General features: G+C 40.9%; 2 long non-coding RNA genes across 2 annotated transcripts; one reads left to right on the top strand and one right to left on the bottom strand.

Moving 5' to 3' along the window:
* Nucleotides 1-978: 978 nt before the first annotated feature.
* Nucleotides 979-1,812, bottom strand: LOC112843217 (uncharacterized). The gene is made up of 2 exons (XR_003215405.1): nucleotides 1,461-1,812; nucleotides 979-1,257 (listed from the first exon to the last, which is right to left on the bottom strand). It is a non-coding gene; the product is annotated as an uncharacterized LOC112843217 (long non-coding RNA).
* Nucleotides 1,813-4,022: 2,210 nt separating this feature from the next.
* On the top strand, nucleotides 4,023-6,232 carry LOC109196085 (uncharacterized). Its single transcript, XR_002057558.2, has 5 exons — nucleotides 4,023-4,616; nucleotides 4,759-4,783; nucleotides 4,908-4,997; nucleotides 5,241-5,317; nucleotides 5,868-6,232. It is a non-coding gene; the product is annotated as an uncharacterized LOC109196085 (long non-coding RNA).
* Nucleotides 6,233-16,126: the final 9,894 nt, after the last annotated feature.

Below are 16,126 nucleotides of genomic sequence, written 5' to 3'. Positions count from 1 at the left end.
TCCAGGTAGGTTTCTTTATATATATATTCTCTGGTCTTATCTTTACATCTAGTTCTGTTCATGGTTACAGTTTGGTTTATATTCAACTCCTTGACTTCCTGTCTATCCCTGCCTCCCTTGCGTGTCTTTAATATTGTAGCTCGGTATTTAGTTTTACTCCCTTTTGAGTCATTATGTTAAGTTATCCTCACTTCTGTTTCCACCTGTTACTTCTCCCATTGTTATCTTGATCTGAGTCTCCCCTTGTCTTTTGTCACGTTGGCCCTCGCGATTGTGTGACACCTTGTTTTGAGTTTCCCTGAAGACTTTTGGGCCGTTTGGAAGATTCTGTGGATTCCTGGTCTCCTGGCCCAGGTACTGCTTCCTAATTCCTTCTGTCTTCCTAATTCGGCATTTGGGTTCACATGCTGCCTGTCACACATTCAGTACATGACATAACCAATCCCCAAAGGAAAAACAGCGGTATCAAAGACATCTCTATGAGTCAACTCTTCTGTTTCATATCAAGAAATTAGGAGGGACTTTACATATTTCACACAGACCCACAGTTTTACTGTTAATATACAATTGTATAAAATGAATGAGCCCTGCCAGGAAGCCACCTTTAGTGTCCCACTGCTCAAGTTCAAATGTTGACTAAAATATAGTTGTTGTTTTTGGGGCATTTATTTATTCCTCACATTTTGCAGACGTCCTTATCATTTGTTTCCTACCATAAATTCCTTCCTCTGGTTAAGATGTGGGGATTTTGCCACATATTTGAGCATAACTTTGATTCCAGCTTAATGCTGCTGACTACATAGTAGCTCACTATTTGTTTATCTCTAATTTATTTCCAACAGACTAGAAACAGAAAGCCCAGAGATCAGACGTGCAGTGCTTCACACAGCAAATGAAAGGGCTTTCATCTGCTGCCAGCAGTTGAATCATTGCATCAACTGACAATAGAAAAATAAGCAGAACTGACATTTCTGTAAAGATGTTTTGGTTTTTACATTTTTTATTTTTTTAGGGAAAATTCTGTGGGAAGCCAGGCGGCCTGCTTTCAGTGTGGGGTCCCGGCTCGCGTGGCTTGTCAGCAAGTAGCTGAGAATGGCGGGTTTTTGACCAGCTCCGGAATCTCCCTCCCTCCCTCGTTTGCTCGAATCTCCCTCCATCTCTACCTCCTTCCAACAGAGCCTTGATCAACAACGTCCATTTTATCCCATAAACGCAGACTGATGCCAAATCATAATTAAAATCTCCTCTGAGAGCTGCCTGAAAAAAAAGAAGAAGAAGCTAATTAGGCGTTAAAATAAAAACTTTTCTCCATTTATTATTTTTTTCTTGCTTTCAGACACAAATCAAATCAGCTATCTTAACTTTTGTGCTTAAGTCAAGGTCGCTGCGCGTTTGAAATGAGGCAAATTATCCTTTTTTTCTCCTTTCATTTTTTTGTCAGTTTGTTTTGTTTCACTTACCAAGTTCTTCCTATGTTTTTTTTCTTTCTTTTTTTTGTTTTTGATCTGTGACAAAATCAGATTCCTGCGATGTTAGACAGGACTGCGAAGCGAAATGCAGCAGCAATTACGCAGAGAAAGAGGAGCGGAAAAAAGAGACGAGGAAGGGAGGCGGGGATGGAGGGAGGGCGAGAGAGATGGGGAGTAAGTAAGGAAAAAAGGATGATGGCAATCAGAGAGAGAGAGAGGAAAGGAGAAAATGAGAGAGAAAGAGAGAGAGAGAGAGAGTGGGTGGCGGGTGACTTTTAAGCGCAGCAGCCGCTCAAAGGATGACCGGGCTTCTTTGCTCCCCGTTTAATCCTCGCTTGATCTATATCACTCACACGCCACGCGCACCCACGCTCACAACACAGGTGTAACAGCACACTGGGCTAAAAGGACGCGCTTCTTTCGAGCTTCCTCCTTTTTTTTTGTCTGTTTCTGGAAGCGTCTGTAATTACAGCCAGGGGAGCCAGCTAATGCTACGGCTAACTAGGAACTTTAGACCTTTGAAAGTTTCAGTATGTGTGTGTGTGTATGTGTGTTTCTGTGTGTGTGTGAGCAAGCCAGTAAATGGAAGCCGGAGAACGAGCAAGGTGAAAGTGTTTTCTTCTCGTTGTGTCAAATAATTGCAGAGAAACAGAGCTGGGACTGTTGCTCCTGTTCATCTGCAGCGTTTCAGCTTCTCTTTCATCCCATCATTGGTTATGCTCCACACGACCCCCCACCCAACCCCCCTCTATGGCTCTTTTACCTCACATTCATTCATTTGCTGATGTTTTGTTGAATTCACCTAGGTGGAATATAATCACTCATTGCAGTGGAATTAGAGGCCAAAGTGACATTTTCTAAATAACACAGGATTAAATTATTCAGACTACATTGCTCGATAAAGGCTACACAATGTGGAACTGATTTTCTGTAAAGCTTTGATGAATTTTTGTGCAAACCGTCTCACTCAACGTTCTCTAAATATTTCGGCTCATTGCCAAGTTTAGACCTGTTTTTGAGGTGCTCAAGCTCCCATAAATGTCAACACAGCACCCCTAAAAATGACCGTAACAGTCGCAGTAGTAATGCATTTTAATATTATTTTCTGACATCGTCTTCTAATATTATATTTTCGCCAACTTTTCTATTAAAGACAGAACAGGTTTTAATGTCTCGATGTCATGATGTTGCAGTGCACTCACACAGAGGCATTGTGTGCTTCCACAGCGATGAATAAAACTTGCATTGCTCCAGCATAAAGGATGAAGAGGTCATTTCAGTACAGATTTCAAACATATTGAATGTGTAACGTTAGCAAGCAAAAGTGCTAATTTTTCTTACAGTGCAGGGTCATTAATGTAACTTAAAAAGTGTTTGTTTATGCACTGGAGTATATTTGCTCTCTGAAATGTGTCAAAGACGTTAGCTACATCAGTTAGATCAGCGATGTCCAACTCGTTTTACATCATGGTCCACATAACAAATGACACTCCCCTTTCAGTTAGCATAAAAATGTTTAGCTACACATTTAATCCCATTTAATATGAAAATAAGTGCAGCTTCAACAGTATTTTTACATGAGAGAAATGCTGCTGTGGTAAATTAAAGAAATCTCTCCATCATAAATAAACAGATGTATAAAATTACAGAAAAAAACTATTGTAGTAATTACAATCACCAGATATTAATTCATATTCACATCAATTAAAAAAATTAACAGTTTTGCTTTGTTTTTTAATATTTTGTGGACTCATTGTACCTGTTATTGTTTATCGATTACTTGATTACTTTGGTGTAGCATGGATGGCAGTGGGTGTCACGATCCTGGGACTCTGACCCAGCGTTTTCAGTTTACATTTTGAGTTCTTAAGTTATCCCTTTAAATCTGTCGAGTAAAAGGATTATCATTTGGTTGCCTTAAGTTTAGTTTAGTTATGCTTTACTTAGGTCTTCTGTGTTAGTTCAACTTAGTCCAACCGTCCTCTTTTTTTGCACTTGTTGACTTGTAAAAACCTATATGACATTTTTTATTTCATCACCGCTCAGAGAAGGAATTGTTTCAATACGTTCAAGTTTTCTTTAAGCAAACAGTATTATTAAAGTTCTTCATGACTGGGCCAAGTGTCCTCTTTTTTGGAAAACAAAATATTGTCACCCTAGTGTTAGTCTCTCATGTCGGGGTGGCTGTAGCTCAGGAGGTAGAGCAGGTCACCTACTGATTGGAAGGTTGGAGGTTCGATCCCAGGCTCCTCCAGTCTGCATGCCCAAGTGTCCTTGTGCAAGATACTAACCCCAAGTTGCTCTCCGATGCATCCATCGGAGTATAAATGTGTGTGAGTGTAGTTAGAAAGCACTCAGTATAGAGGTAGTGTTTGTGAGAATGTGGCGTGTTGTATAAAGTGCTTTGAGTACTCCGGGAGAGTAGAAAAGCGCTATATAAGAGTCAGTCCATGTTTGTTGTCATGCCATGCTGTTTCCTGTTTTATTGTGAAAGTCCCTGTCCTATGAGCAGTGTATCTATTTTTGCTTCCCCTTGTCTCGTTAGGGCTGATTTGTCCCAGCTGTGTTCCCACCTGTTCCCCATCCCCTCATTATCTCTCTGTGTACTTAAGTCCTCTGTACTCCTTTGTTCAGTGTCAGGTTGTCTGTAGTCTTTTGCGCCACGGTTCCATGTTCCATGTTCCATGTTCCATGTTCCATGTTCCATGTTCCATGTTCCATGTTCCATGTTCCACGTATCCACGCATCCACGCCAAGTTTCATGCTTTGGGTTTTTAATGTTTATCTTTAGTTTCCCAGTTTAGGTTACTGTTTATTCTCGTCTTTGTTTATCTTATGCATTACTTTGTATTTCTTCATCAGCCACATTAAACGGCTCGCTTTTTGTTAATACTCAAGTTTTGGTTCCACGTTCCTTTGTGCCTGCATTTTGGGTCCACTCGTCACAAATTCACACAGTCTGCTTCGGCACACTGTGACAGTGGGTGTGGGCTTTATCAGTTGGGAAAACTGTAAAAGCTATGACTTTATAGGAAAAAGTCCAAAATCGTTGCCCTCTGTCACATTTTTCAAAGCTGTCTCGAGGGCCGGATTGGAGTCTTTGGTGGGGATGATTCTGGCCGCCAGGCCTCATGTTTGACCCCCTGGGTGAGATAACTTAAGATTTTTTAGCAAATTTTAACCTTCTGAGCCTCTAGGCTGCTGATGTATAACTAGTTAATAGCCAAGGACTGATGTACTCTGTCTTAGTTTGTTAAAGTTTTCCTGTTCTGGTCTAATTGTCCTTCAGTGGTTGTTTACAGCTCCCAATCCAGGTAAGAGCGAGCTAAATCGACTTCACCTGTAAACTACAGCCTGTAGTATATCTTCATTTACAATACTGTTAGAAACTTTATTGGGTTGTAAAGTCTGTCCCACTGTTACTTTTACATTTGACAGTATAAAGACTCAGAGAGGAGGACGGACAGCAAAAAGAAGCAGGCAGCGATGGACATGTGGTCAATGTTAGCACCACAGTGTAAAGCCAAGGTAGCTTCTGTTTGACCACATTCACCCTTAAATGTTTCACATGACTGGACAGTGTGTTATACTGTTATCAAATGTGTGGCCACAGCCTACTAATGTAATAATAACTGAAGTTACTGTTGTGCTATTTGAATACGATGTGTCTGTGTGTGAATGTCAGAACACAGAATTTTAACATCCATTTCTTACATGTTTTATGTAGCACGTTTAAAAATGTCAGTGGACGCTCATTAGTGAGAATTTCAGCATTTAACAGGACTCACTGAACATGGCTTGAACATGACGGCTGGCACTACACGGACTGGTGTGCGCGATGACGTGTGGTGAGTCTGCACTGTAATGGATATAATACATGAATTTGAAAACCTTGTAAAAGCAGCTCTCTTGCCAGTTTCTTCTAGTGCAGGTGTGTGAGGTGGCAGTGTAATTGTTATGTCTGTACTGAATAATGCTACTCTAACTGCTTGATGATTCGGTGGATGAGGTCAGGAGACCAAAACAATCCTGTGCATATTTCTCCTCTTATCTGCAACAGCACAGATAGTTCTTCAGCTTACTTCTGAACAATCATCACGATTGATCCTTTGCCTCAGGTTTCATACCTAAAGGGTCCACCGTAAAACTGCTGTATTATATTGAAATCTGTGTTATTCTTCTGAATTACACTACAATGGTTGTTCTTGAAAGCATCACTGTGACGTGTATGCAGTTGAATTGAGAGTTACAAAGGTGAAAAGGGGCTGGTAGAAGTTTGATCCTAGAATCGCCCCTGTTTCTCTGTTTCTGATTATCATGTGTGGATTTCTTTTTTAACGTATTCATAATGCTGGATTGATGCTGTCACTGTCCTTTTTTCTTTCTAATCTTGTCCAGGCTATCCTGAGTCTGAGCGACTCAGCACCTTCACTGCAGGCACATGTGTGTACTAATGTGTCTAATGCTGTGGTAACTTAGGAGCAGGATATTGCAAATCCCTGTAAAATCCAGGATAACAGAGACTCTAAATGGGATTCAAATCTGGGCTTTGACTAGACCCTTTCATAACCATTTCTTCTTTTTGAGCCATTCCTCGGTGGATTTGCTGTGCTTAGGACCATTATCCTATTAAAAAGGTCCACTTCCGGTCCCATACAAGCTTTTCTGTTGAAGAAATTGGTCATTATTTATGAATGAGCCTCCAAATGTCACACTTCAATTGTAATTTTATGGGTATGATGTAGAGCATTACTTACTTTTTCAATGTGACTTTGGTTTTTATTTAAATTATGACAATGAAGATGACGTGTCATTATCTTTACTGAGAGGCACTTTCACCTAGGATCACTTTTTTGCTTGTTCAGATACATAAAAATCACAATAATTAGCACAAGCTTAATTTGAAAAAGTTCTCAGTATGAGCGACATACTGTAAAAATACTGGAAATAGATTTGCTCTCTTGTCCTTACCACAGAGGGTAGCTCCGCATGTTTGATTTGGCAGTTGGAGTTTTACACCGGATGCCCTTCCTGATGTAACCCCAAAGGGGATATTTGCCTCAGACCATAACTTTAAATAAAGATAGATGTTTATATGCTGCAGCCAGTCAAGTCTAAACCTTTACTCTCTCTGTTGCCGTTGGTTCGAAACACTTTCTGAGGGACCCCAGACGAACATACTCTCAGTATTTTTCCAAGTAAGTAACATCACAAGCTATCTTGTGAAGTCTCCACGTGTCATGCTAACTTGTTCTGGAAGCTAATATTTTGAAACCCACAACACTGTGTGCCGTCTCTTAATTGCTCCCCGTGGTGAAGCAGAGACTGGCTTGTCAGATTGTGTAGCCATTTTTTGGTAGTTGTGATGTGTCGTGTAGCATGATCATCTCCTTTAAGTTCACTAACTTGTCCACACTTTGCTGGTAATGCACAATCCTGATTTTTTAGCCCTTCTTAAAAGAAATATTTTTTAGCCCTCTGTATAAAACCTGGGTCATTTCCAAACATTCATCTATTATAAGCTGTTTTAAACATGGAGGTCAGCTCTGAATTTTTCTCAACATTACTTGAAAGAGCTACTGTGTGTAAGAGCATGACTGAATTGGATCAAGAGAGTGTATACAAAAGATTCAGTTCAATTTTATTTATATAGCACTCAATCACAAAGACAGTGTCCTCGAAGTGCTTTATATTCTAAGGTAAAGACCCTACAGTAATACAGAGAAAACCCTAGCAATCAAACAACCTGCTATGAGCAAGCACTTGGCAACAGTGGGAAAGAAAAACTCAGTTTTAACAGGAAGAAACCTCTGGAAGAAACAGGCTCATGGAAGGGCAGTATTCTGCTGTGATGAAGAGGAAAACAAGGCCAAAAGAAACAAAACAGTCAGTAAGAGAGCCAGAGATGAATAATAAGTAATGTTTAAATCCAGAGTGGTGTGTAAGCACTAACGGTGAGTGAACAAGAAACATTCAGTGCATCATGGGAAGACCCCAGAAGCATAGTTAAGGGAGGATTCAGGGTCACCTGATCCAGCCCTAGCTATATGGGCGTTGTCACTGTGATGTCCTCCATTGGTTTCCAAAGTCCCACTGTGAAACTTCAAGCTAGGTGTTTTGTTTGCTGTTGTTGTCATTTTAACCATTTTAGCGTTTTGTAACCAGACATCATGAATGTGAGCAGATCTGACTGAAACCAAAGGATATCACACACTCATTGGCAAGCAACTTGTCAGTCGGATATGTTATGAGCCAATGAACATAACCTCCTTTCTGACTCTAATGGTAAAACCATACAAAATTAACTTCATGCTGTATTCAGTAGGACTTGAAACTACCATAAACTCCATAAACTCATGAAGACAGTGGTCACTGAGGTCAGAATAAGGAGGCTGAGAGCAATTTTCCCATAGAAGTCTACACAACTTTGTGTGCTTTTGGAGCCACAGGAGTCGCCTCCTGCTAGTCACTAAGAAGAATACAGGTTAAAGGCATTTCTGCACTGGCTTTACTTTTCACACCTGGAAGCTAAGACCATCTTTTATATAAAGTCTATGGCCGCATCCAACATTAAACCTTTTGAGCTGTCAGTACTCTTAACCTTATCCTATCAGAATATGATATTTTTGGCTTTTGAAAGCTGCTCTTTTTGTTTGCAGCATATATGTTGGCTTAATAGTAACATCTACACGCAGAGAAATGTGCACGCATGATGAGACGACGTGGAGCCCCAGCTGCTGCACTCGACGGTTTCATTTCTTAGCCAGGCTTGATTCTTGGAGCTAAAGTAAATGGTATGTGTTTGTACTCCAGTCCCTCATTTGGGATTCAACAACAGAAGCAGATACGGACCATCGCACAGCCACTGGTGCTTACAGCTAGCTCGCACACGCTCTCACACATACAGAAAACTTGTGTTCCACTGTATGCGGAGCTGAGTTATCAGACGCTTTGTGGCTATGTCATCGCTGCCTTTAGACACATTTCAAAGCAGGCTTTAGCGTGCGTTATCAGACTAATCATACTGTCTCGCTAATGTGTTCATTCTGCTTAAGCTCCCTTGTTCCTCAGGGCGGTATATATTTTACATTGATGAGAATTCTAGTTGATGGTTTTTTTATACTGTCCATCACATACCTGAATAAATCCATTAAAACTATAACACGCTAATACATGTGGCGGGTTGTTTTTTTTTCTTGCTTTCAATAAGAGAGAGAGGCAAAAAAAAATCAGTGCTGACTTATTGCTTTCAAATTACAAATATTATTTTTTTTGCTTCACTGGAGGCAAATAACACCAGAAAATATCCGAGATAATCTATGACTCTTTTCCCCCCTTTGTCTAATTTTTATAATTGCATGCAGTGGTGCATGTAAACACAAACTTCATCAGATGGATTGATTTAGTGTTCGGATAAACAGCTCATTTGGGAAGTTCAACTGGAAAAATGATTCAGTAAAGTAACTGTAGCTGCATGTGCTGATAGATGTGGGCTGTCTTGTATGTAAAGTAAACACAGAACTGTGTTTTTCTTCTGTGCATCAGTTAAAAAAATGACACCTTTGAATGTTGGGGAGCTTTTTTTTTTTTTTACAGCTCTGTGGCTTTTAAAAGTGGAACAGTTGCCATGATACAAATATTATAATAGAACTGTGCTGATAAGGATAGGAAGGATTCTGGAGCAAAATAAATGTGTATAAAAGACGCAGCAGGGAAGCGGCACAATGAAAGTGTGAAGGGGGGACGCTGTTGATCATAATTGCTGGTGGTGAAATTGCTGGTCTGTATTTCCCCCTTAAATTTCCCCATGTGCCGCCGTCCACAGGGGCTCCAACATGTGCAATTATTTCTACTGGAACGGTTCGGCTTGAACTTCAATATCACCTCCTCCGCCCCCCCTGTCCTAACGTTCCTCCACTGCCCCCCTCCTTCTTCCTTCCCCATTCTGACCAATTTGGGGTGGCAAGGCGATGGTTATCTAAATGCAAAGCGATGCTGTAATAGCACTCACCGAGGAGGCATAAACGACTAGCGAGACCCGGAGATGGAGGGAAGGGAGGGGGCAAAGAGGGGGTATCAGCACGAGAAAGAGGAAGATGCTGATGTCGTGTGAAAAGCAGATTCTCAGAGAGGCAGAGGAAATCAAGTAAGAGAGGAAAACTAGCAAAGAGAATGAAAATAAAATATGAATGGGGGTTGGGGGAGGGGCAAAGAGGAGGCTTGTAAAAAGAGGGAAAAGACGTGTGAGAACACAGAAGAGATGGGAAAGTGATGGAAAACAGACGGGAAAGAGGGATGAAGTGCAAAGAGGAAGGAGACGAGGAAAAATGATGCTGCTAAAGAAAATAAAGTGATTCTACTCAGCAGAAAAACAAAACAAAAAAAAACCCCACTGCTTGTTCAAATGCCAAAAACAATTTGCATTTACCTTACAAGGACCTCTTTTGATGATATGAATAATTACCGCTGACTCTGACAAGCAAAGTGGTGTCGTTGTAGGGCTGCAACAGCCCGGAGACAGCAGAATGGAAGAGATCCTTCTTTTCTTCCCAGCTTACAGCCAACAGTCAGTATTATAAATTTAAAGCTGTCATAATCAATATTCATCACCCCATCCACAGATTAAATGACTGTGCATGTTAAGGAGTATATTTTTAGTCAAAGGCAGTTTGGTGTCTTTCAGCTCATCGTTTTTGTTTCCATGCTCGACCTGCCCGGCAATGAACAACAAAAAGATAAGCAACGGGCAAATTATGGAAGATGAACTGAAAGGAGAAGCACCTGGTGTTTTTTTGTTCTAACCCTCTTGTCCAAATATGGTGAAAACAGCTGCCAAAACTTTAAGTTTCAAAATCCAGAGTCCAGAACGGCTACGTCCATCAGTATTTTGAGTTGTTATGGTTTGGTTTTATTTTGAATGATGGATTATTCTTTATGTTCCTCTGGTACTTTGTGTTTCAGTTATCTTGGTGTTTTGGATTGTTTTCTCATTCTCTTGTTGTGATGATGATGATGATGATTATTAGTTTCATGTTTCGGTTATCCATGTTTTAGGAATTGTGGTTTCATTTATAGTTCAGTTCCATGTGTCATTTTCTGTCTGTCTCTCTGTGTTGAGTCCGCATCTTTGTGTAGTGATTTCTTGCTTCCTGTTTTATTGTGAAGGTCTGCGTCTCATGTGAATGTGTTCAGTTTTACCTTTTGTCTGGTCTTGTTGATTACTCCCAGCTGTGTCCCCCACCTGTGTGTAATCTCCCTGTGTTTCTCTGTGTGTATTTAAGTCGCGTCTTCTGTCATTGCTGGTCCGTCTGTGTCTCCCTGCTGTCCGTCGTCTTTTACCTCTGCTCATCCTTCATGTTCAGGTCCTGGTTTGTGTCCAGTAGTTTAGTTGTTCTCAGTTTAGATAGTTTTCAGTCCCGTTTCCTGTTTCTCCATTTGCATTTTGTGTTCAATAAACCACCTCACCTTCACGAGTGCCTGCGACTGGATCCTCCTTTAATATTTCCACACGGCTCACTCTACTCGCCGTGACACTGTTACTGTATGTAGTCTTCTTTGTTTGGTTAGCGGTTGGTGTGATGGTGGGGCTCCGCAACACGTTCTCACTCCCAAAGTGTAATATTTTACGCTAGGTGACAAATCGTCAATATATTACGCTTCCGAGCACCCAACACGTCCCTATATTACGAGATCGGAGAAATTAGGAAATATGAGAACCGTTTGGAATGAATCTACACATGTACGTTTGTTTTCCTTAAATCGCTTTGGAAAACACTATCTAACATCATTAAAGTGCTGGTTAAGGTTAGGCATAAGGCTATGGTTAGGGCTGGAATACATGGCTGGAACGTGTATTACCGCTGGAGCGTCAATCTACTGGATTTCATCCCAGGGTGTAGCATAAGAACGCAGAATGTCACCTTTCGCGTTCCTCAAGAACACCTCGGGACTTGACAAATCGTCAGTATATTACGCCTCGGGAGTGAAAACGTGGGGCTTCTATTGCTGTATCTGACAAACAGTGCGGTTTTTATATAGTTAATTTTACAAATGACCCATCCAGAAAGCCTGCACTACAGTTTGGGTTTGTGAAATCCTAGTATTTTATCTGTTTCCTAGCACTGATTTTATGTAATGCACCCATATTAGCATGACCTAATAACTTAGGTATTGCTACATTACAGGTAACGCTCTTGTTCAAATATGGTTTGGAAAAAAAACAAGTTTCAAACCCAAACAAAGTGTCTCGTTTACAGTTGCGATCAATGTTCCCTCTAAGCTGCGCACGTGCGCAATTGCGCACTGCTGGCACGGTCTCTGCGCACAGAAAATCTGCGTTGCGCACAAAAAAAAAATCTAACCTGAATTGAAATTAAAATTAAAACTTTAACAATTCTGTTTTGCAGTGTTAGTCAGTAAGTGACTGGCTGCTCCTGTATGGGATTAGAACGATGCCACCTTATCCTATAGTCCAGCCAATAATGCGATTCACATTCGTATATACGCAGCCAATCAACGTGGTTGACAGGCTATGACAGCGTCCTTGTGTGCCGACACCGGTGTTTTAGCTGGCAAAGCGGCGTGGCTGATGTGCAGTGAAGCCACATTAATGACAACGTGTACAACCATTGGAGATGTGAGCAGGACAGACGGAACAATTGACGGAAAAAGTGTGGACTTTATACCAGTTTTTAAATTGTGTTGATAGGCCACGTAAAACCAGAGTTATGATAAAAATATTTGCAATGTTTGGTTTTCTTCCTGAATACTGTCGTTGTTTATATTTACTGCGGGAAGAAACGGTAAAAACGGCGTTTTATAAGGAAACCGCTGGAAAGCACTCTCCCCCTGTGAGCAAAGATGAAACCAAAACACCCCCCCACACACACACCGTTTCCTATTGGTCGAAAAAAGTACCGTGTCGACCAATCAAAAAATGATATGGCAACGTGGCATCTAGTTGTTAAGAAACGGGGGGAAGTTTTAGGAGTGACCTTTGATATGTGAGAGATTTGAGACGTTTAGCGCAAATCTTGTGTAGTTAGTGTGTAGTGTAGTCAATAGTTTTGTTGTGTGTGTCAGAACAATGAGGCGGCTGCTGAATGTTACAGGTGTTACAGGAGTGATACATCTCCTGTTGTCAGGCCTGCAGGTATCAGGCTGTTGTTCTCCTTTATCTCATAGGGGACAAATTATTTTTTGGAGTGGCACAAATAATTTGTGTGGCATCAGATTTGATGCAGAACAGCTGATTGTTCTGTAAATAGTTTGAAATGTTTATTTAAAAACGCCTTGGCTGCATTAAAAAAAAATAGCTGCAAAAAACTTTGTTGTTTGCCAAACTGAGTTACTTTTTTGAAGTAGTAACTATATAATTAATTGCCCAACATTGGTCATTATATACTATATTTGGCAGACAGAGAGTTACAGGACTCTCTCCCAGACCACAGACTCATAATACAAGTCAGAGCTTTATGAAAAAAAAAGAAAAAAAAAGAAAGAAAGAAAGTTGTGTTTTCAAAATTGGAGTTAAAGTTTTTTTTTACTTCCAATAGTGTTAACATACTACACAGGTCATGAACAAGATTTTTTAAATTTTCATTGTAAGTGGGCTAAAGCAGTTAATTAAAAGTACTCTAACATAAATGTAAATACTGTAATTTGATTATTTTAATAAACCATGTAACTTGGATGGATTAGATGCCGGCGTGACCACAGTGCACACGTCTGATGTCGCTCACAGTGGTCCAAGGGACCGCTCAGGGAGTTTTTGTTTGCTCAGACACGTGAAAAATTAGAGGGAACATTGGTTGCGATCACGCACTCCAGCTCTACTATCACAGGAGTCACAACCAAAAAACTCTACATCTTTCGCATGTGTAACAGAGATAACAATAAAATATTGAAGTGCTTTGAATTAATGCCAGTGAAAGAGAATTTAACTGAAGTGAGAGATCTGGAGAGGCAGAGGGTGGAATGACCAAAGGTGTGAAGAAAAAAAACGGCCAACCAACCGAACTGTTAGAGACACCATTGTCTTGTGCATGCCACAATAGAGAAACTATTCAAATGGATAAAATGTGTGTGAATATGTGTTATTGTGTAACAGTACAGCCCTATCCTTTGTTCGTTAACTATGGGAAAACTATGATGGGAAAAGGAACACACTCACTGATCTTTCTCCTTCAGTACACTGAAGGCGTCACCTCTTGACTCGTCTTCAGCCCAGTTTGTCTGTCTGTCTCCTGACCAAAGTGGCAGCATTTAGCTCATTGATTTCCTCCAGTCAGTCCCTGCGATTAATCCGAGACAGGCACCTCGCCCTGCATTCTTAATAGCAAGTCTTCCACTGCAGAGGCTGGCGAACAGACAGGCTCTTCTCACTGACACATTTTCTACAATCAGGCGTACTCTCTGTGCTTTTTTTCCTGCATTTGTTGATGACAGGGATACTTCAACAGTTGGGTTATCAAATGGGGAAATTATGGCTATTAGTCTAGATTAGCGGTGTCATGGACCAGCTCACAGTCCAGACAAATAAGGGAGACCAGACAGAGGATCGTGAATCGAAATGAGCAAAATTTATTTAACTGGATAAACAACTTTGAAATATGCTGTCAGTCGTATCAGCAGTGTGTGCGTAATGGGAGCATGGATGTGAGTGAGCGCAAATGTGTGCAAGTGACAAAGTTTATCCAAGGCAAAGGACAAAGTAAACAAAACTCCTGCTTGCTGAGAGGAGGAAGAGAGAGTCAGGGCAGCGATCTTCAGCTGTGATCTGTGCTTTTCAGTGGCTTAAAGCACAGCCGACTCATAAGGCGCACAGATGAAGATTGCGGAAACCCAAAAACAAAGGGATGTATATGTGCTTCCACGTTTTTCTCAAGGTTTCACAATCCAAACTGCACGACTACCAAAAACGTTCTGCGAGACAACAAAACACGCCCAAGGCTGAAATCACATCTATTATTGCTGTCAAATTATCGATCCTGCTCCCATTGCAAACTACTTTGTAATATTCTGTTCTTTTGTGTCCTGTTCATGAAAAATTTTCCGTGTTACGTCAATGAATTTGTAGGTTGTAAAAGTCCAGAACAAACTTTAAAAACCCGTCAAGTGTTGGTGCCTGTCTGTGCACACAGAACTACACCAGATTACTTTCTTTCACATCTCTTTCAAACCATTTTCACATGATAAACACACTCTGAGGTCTCAGAGTGTAGTTTTTTTCCCTGAATATAAAGGGCCAAGGTTGCCACAGAAAGAACGAAGACCTTAAGTTTTTGTACGGCTTTTCTATGTGCTGCTGTACTGCTTTCAGAGCCTTTTCACTCTCCACCATAGAGATTCACAATAATCCAGCTTCACTTATAATGACAGCCCTTTCTCAATAGAGGAGTCATTTTATTGAGATGGCATTCGCAATCTGTGTGTGTGTACGTATTTGTGTGCCTACACAGAACAAGTGCTCTTAGCGAGAGGGAGAATGTCAGGGTAAAACTGACAAAAAGATTTGTTTTCTAAAAGAAAATAATATGTCTAATAAATTGCTACACATTAAAAGCTGCCACTCAAGGCCAGGTTGCACACTCACCTATCATCATCAACAGAATTTTAATGTCCCTGCAGCGTTTTTGTAGCTATGTTGCTCCAGAATTTGGATTGCAACAACTGAGCCTGGCACTTGCGTTTAGAGGTTAGATTCTAGGAGAAACTATTTGGGACTCCAGCTGAACATGCTGTGCAGGAAATGTTTGCGATATGATGTTCAGAATCAACTCCAAAAGGCATATATCCACTGAGACCCACATTGCCGACTTCATATTAGAGTTGAATCAACTTTTTCTTGGGTTTCCTGGGATTTCTCAAAAGCCTAAGGCGAAGTAAACAAGCAGTTTAGCACTGATGTTCTTTAACCCACAAAAATAAATGAGAGATAGTTTCTAAGAAAAAGAAAGATACGGATAAAGGGAAGTGATGCAAATTGCTGAAAATGGAAGGGAGAGGCAACTCGTAACTGACAAAAAGGAAAAAAACAGATGAAATTGTTCAGTCCAGCATGTAAAAGCTGTTTATAAGATGTTTTTAAAGGTATTCTGATATACAGGCTGTCCAGCCACTGAACCAAGAAATATGTAGATACAATTCAAAGTACTCATCACGTTCCCACATCCCTGGAAAAGCAGCAATCAACACATTCTCGCTCCCAAAGCGTAACATTTTATGCTAGGTGACAAATCGTTGATATCTTACGATATCTTACGCTTCCGGGCACCCAACACGTCCCTAGATTACGAAATTGGAAAATTAGGAAACATGAGAGCCGTTTGGAATTAATCTACACATGTACATTCGTTTTAAGGCTGTGGTTAGGGCTGGAATAAATGGCTGGAATGTGTATTACCATGGGAGCGTCATTCTACTGGATTTCATCCATAACCCGGCGCGTAGCATAAGAACGCGGTTCCTCAGGAACGCCTCGGGACTTTACAAACCGTCAGTATATTACGCCTCGGGAGTGAGAACAGGCTATAACCCACAGGGATCAGCAGGAGGGCCAGCACCCACCCTCCATGACCAAGCCTGACGGCCCAGCCATGGTCCTGTGAAAAACTAAGTGCAGTATACTCCATAATTCATTAGCTTGTAGAACCACC

The sequence above is a fragment of the Oreochromis niloticus genome, linkage group LG20, assembly GCF_001858045.2.
Source record: "Oreochromis niloticus isolate F11D_XX linkage group LG20, O_niloticus_UMD_NMBU, whole genome shotgun sequence".
Lineage (NCBI taxonomy): Eukaryota > Metazoa > Chordata > Actinopteri > Cichliformes > Cichlidae > Oreochromis > Oreochromis niloticus.
Note: the sequence above shows the minus strand (reverse complement) of the source record. Positions and strands in the feature narration are given on the sequence as shown.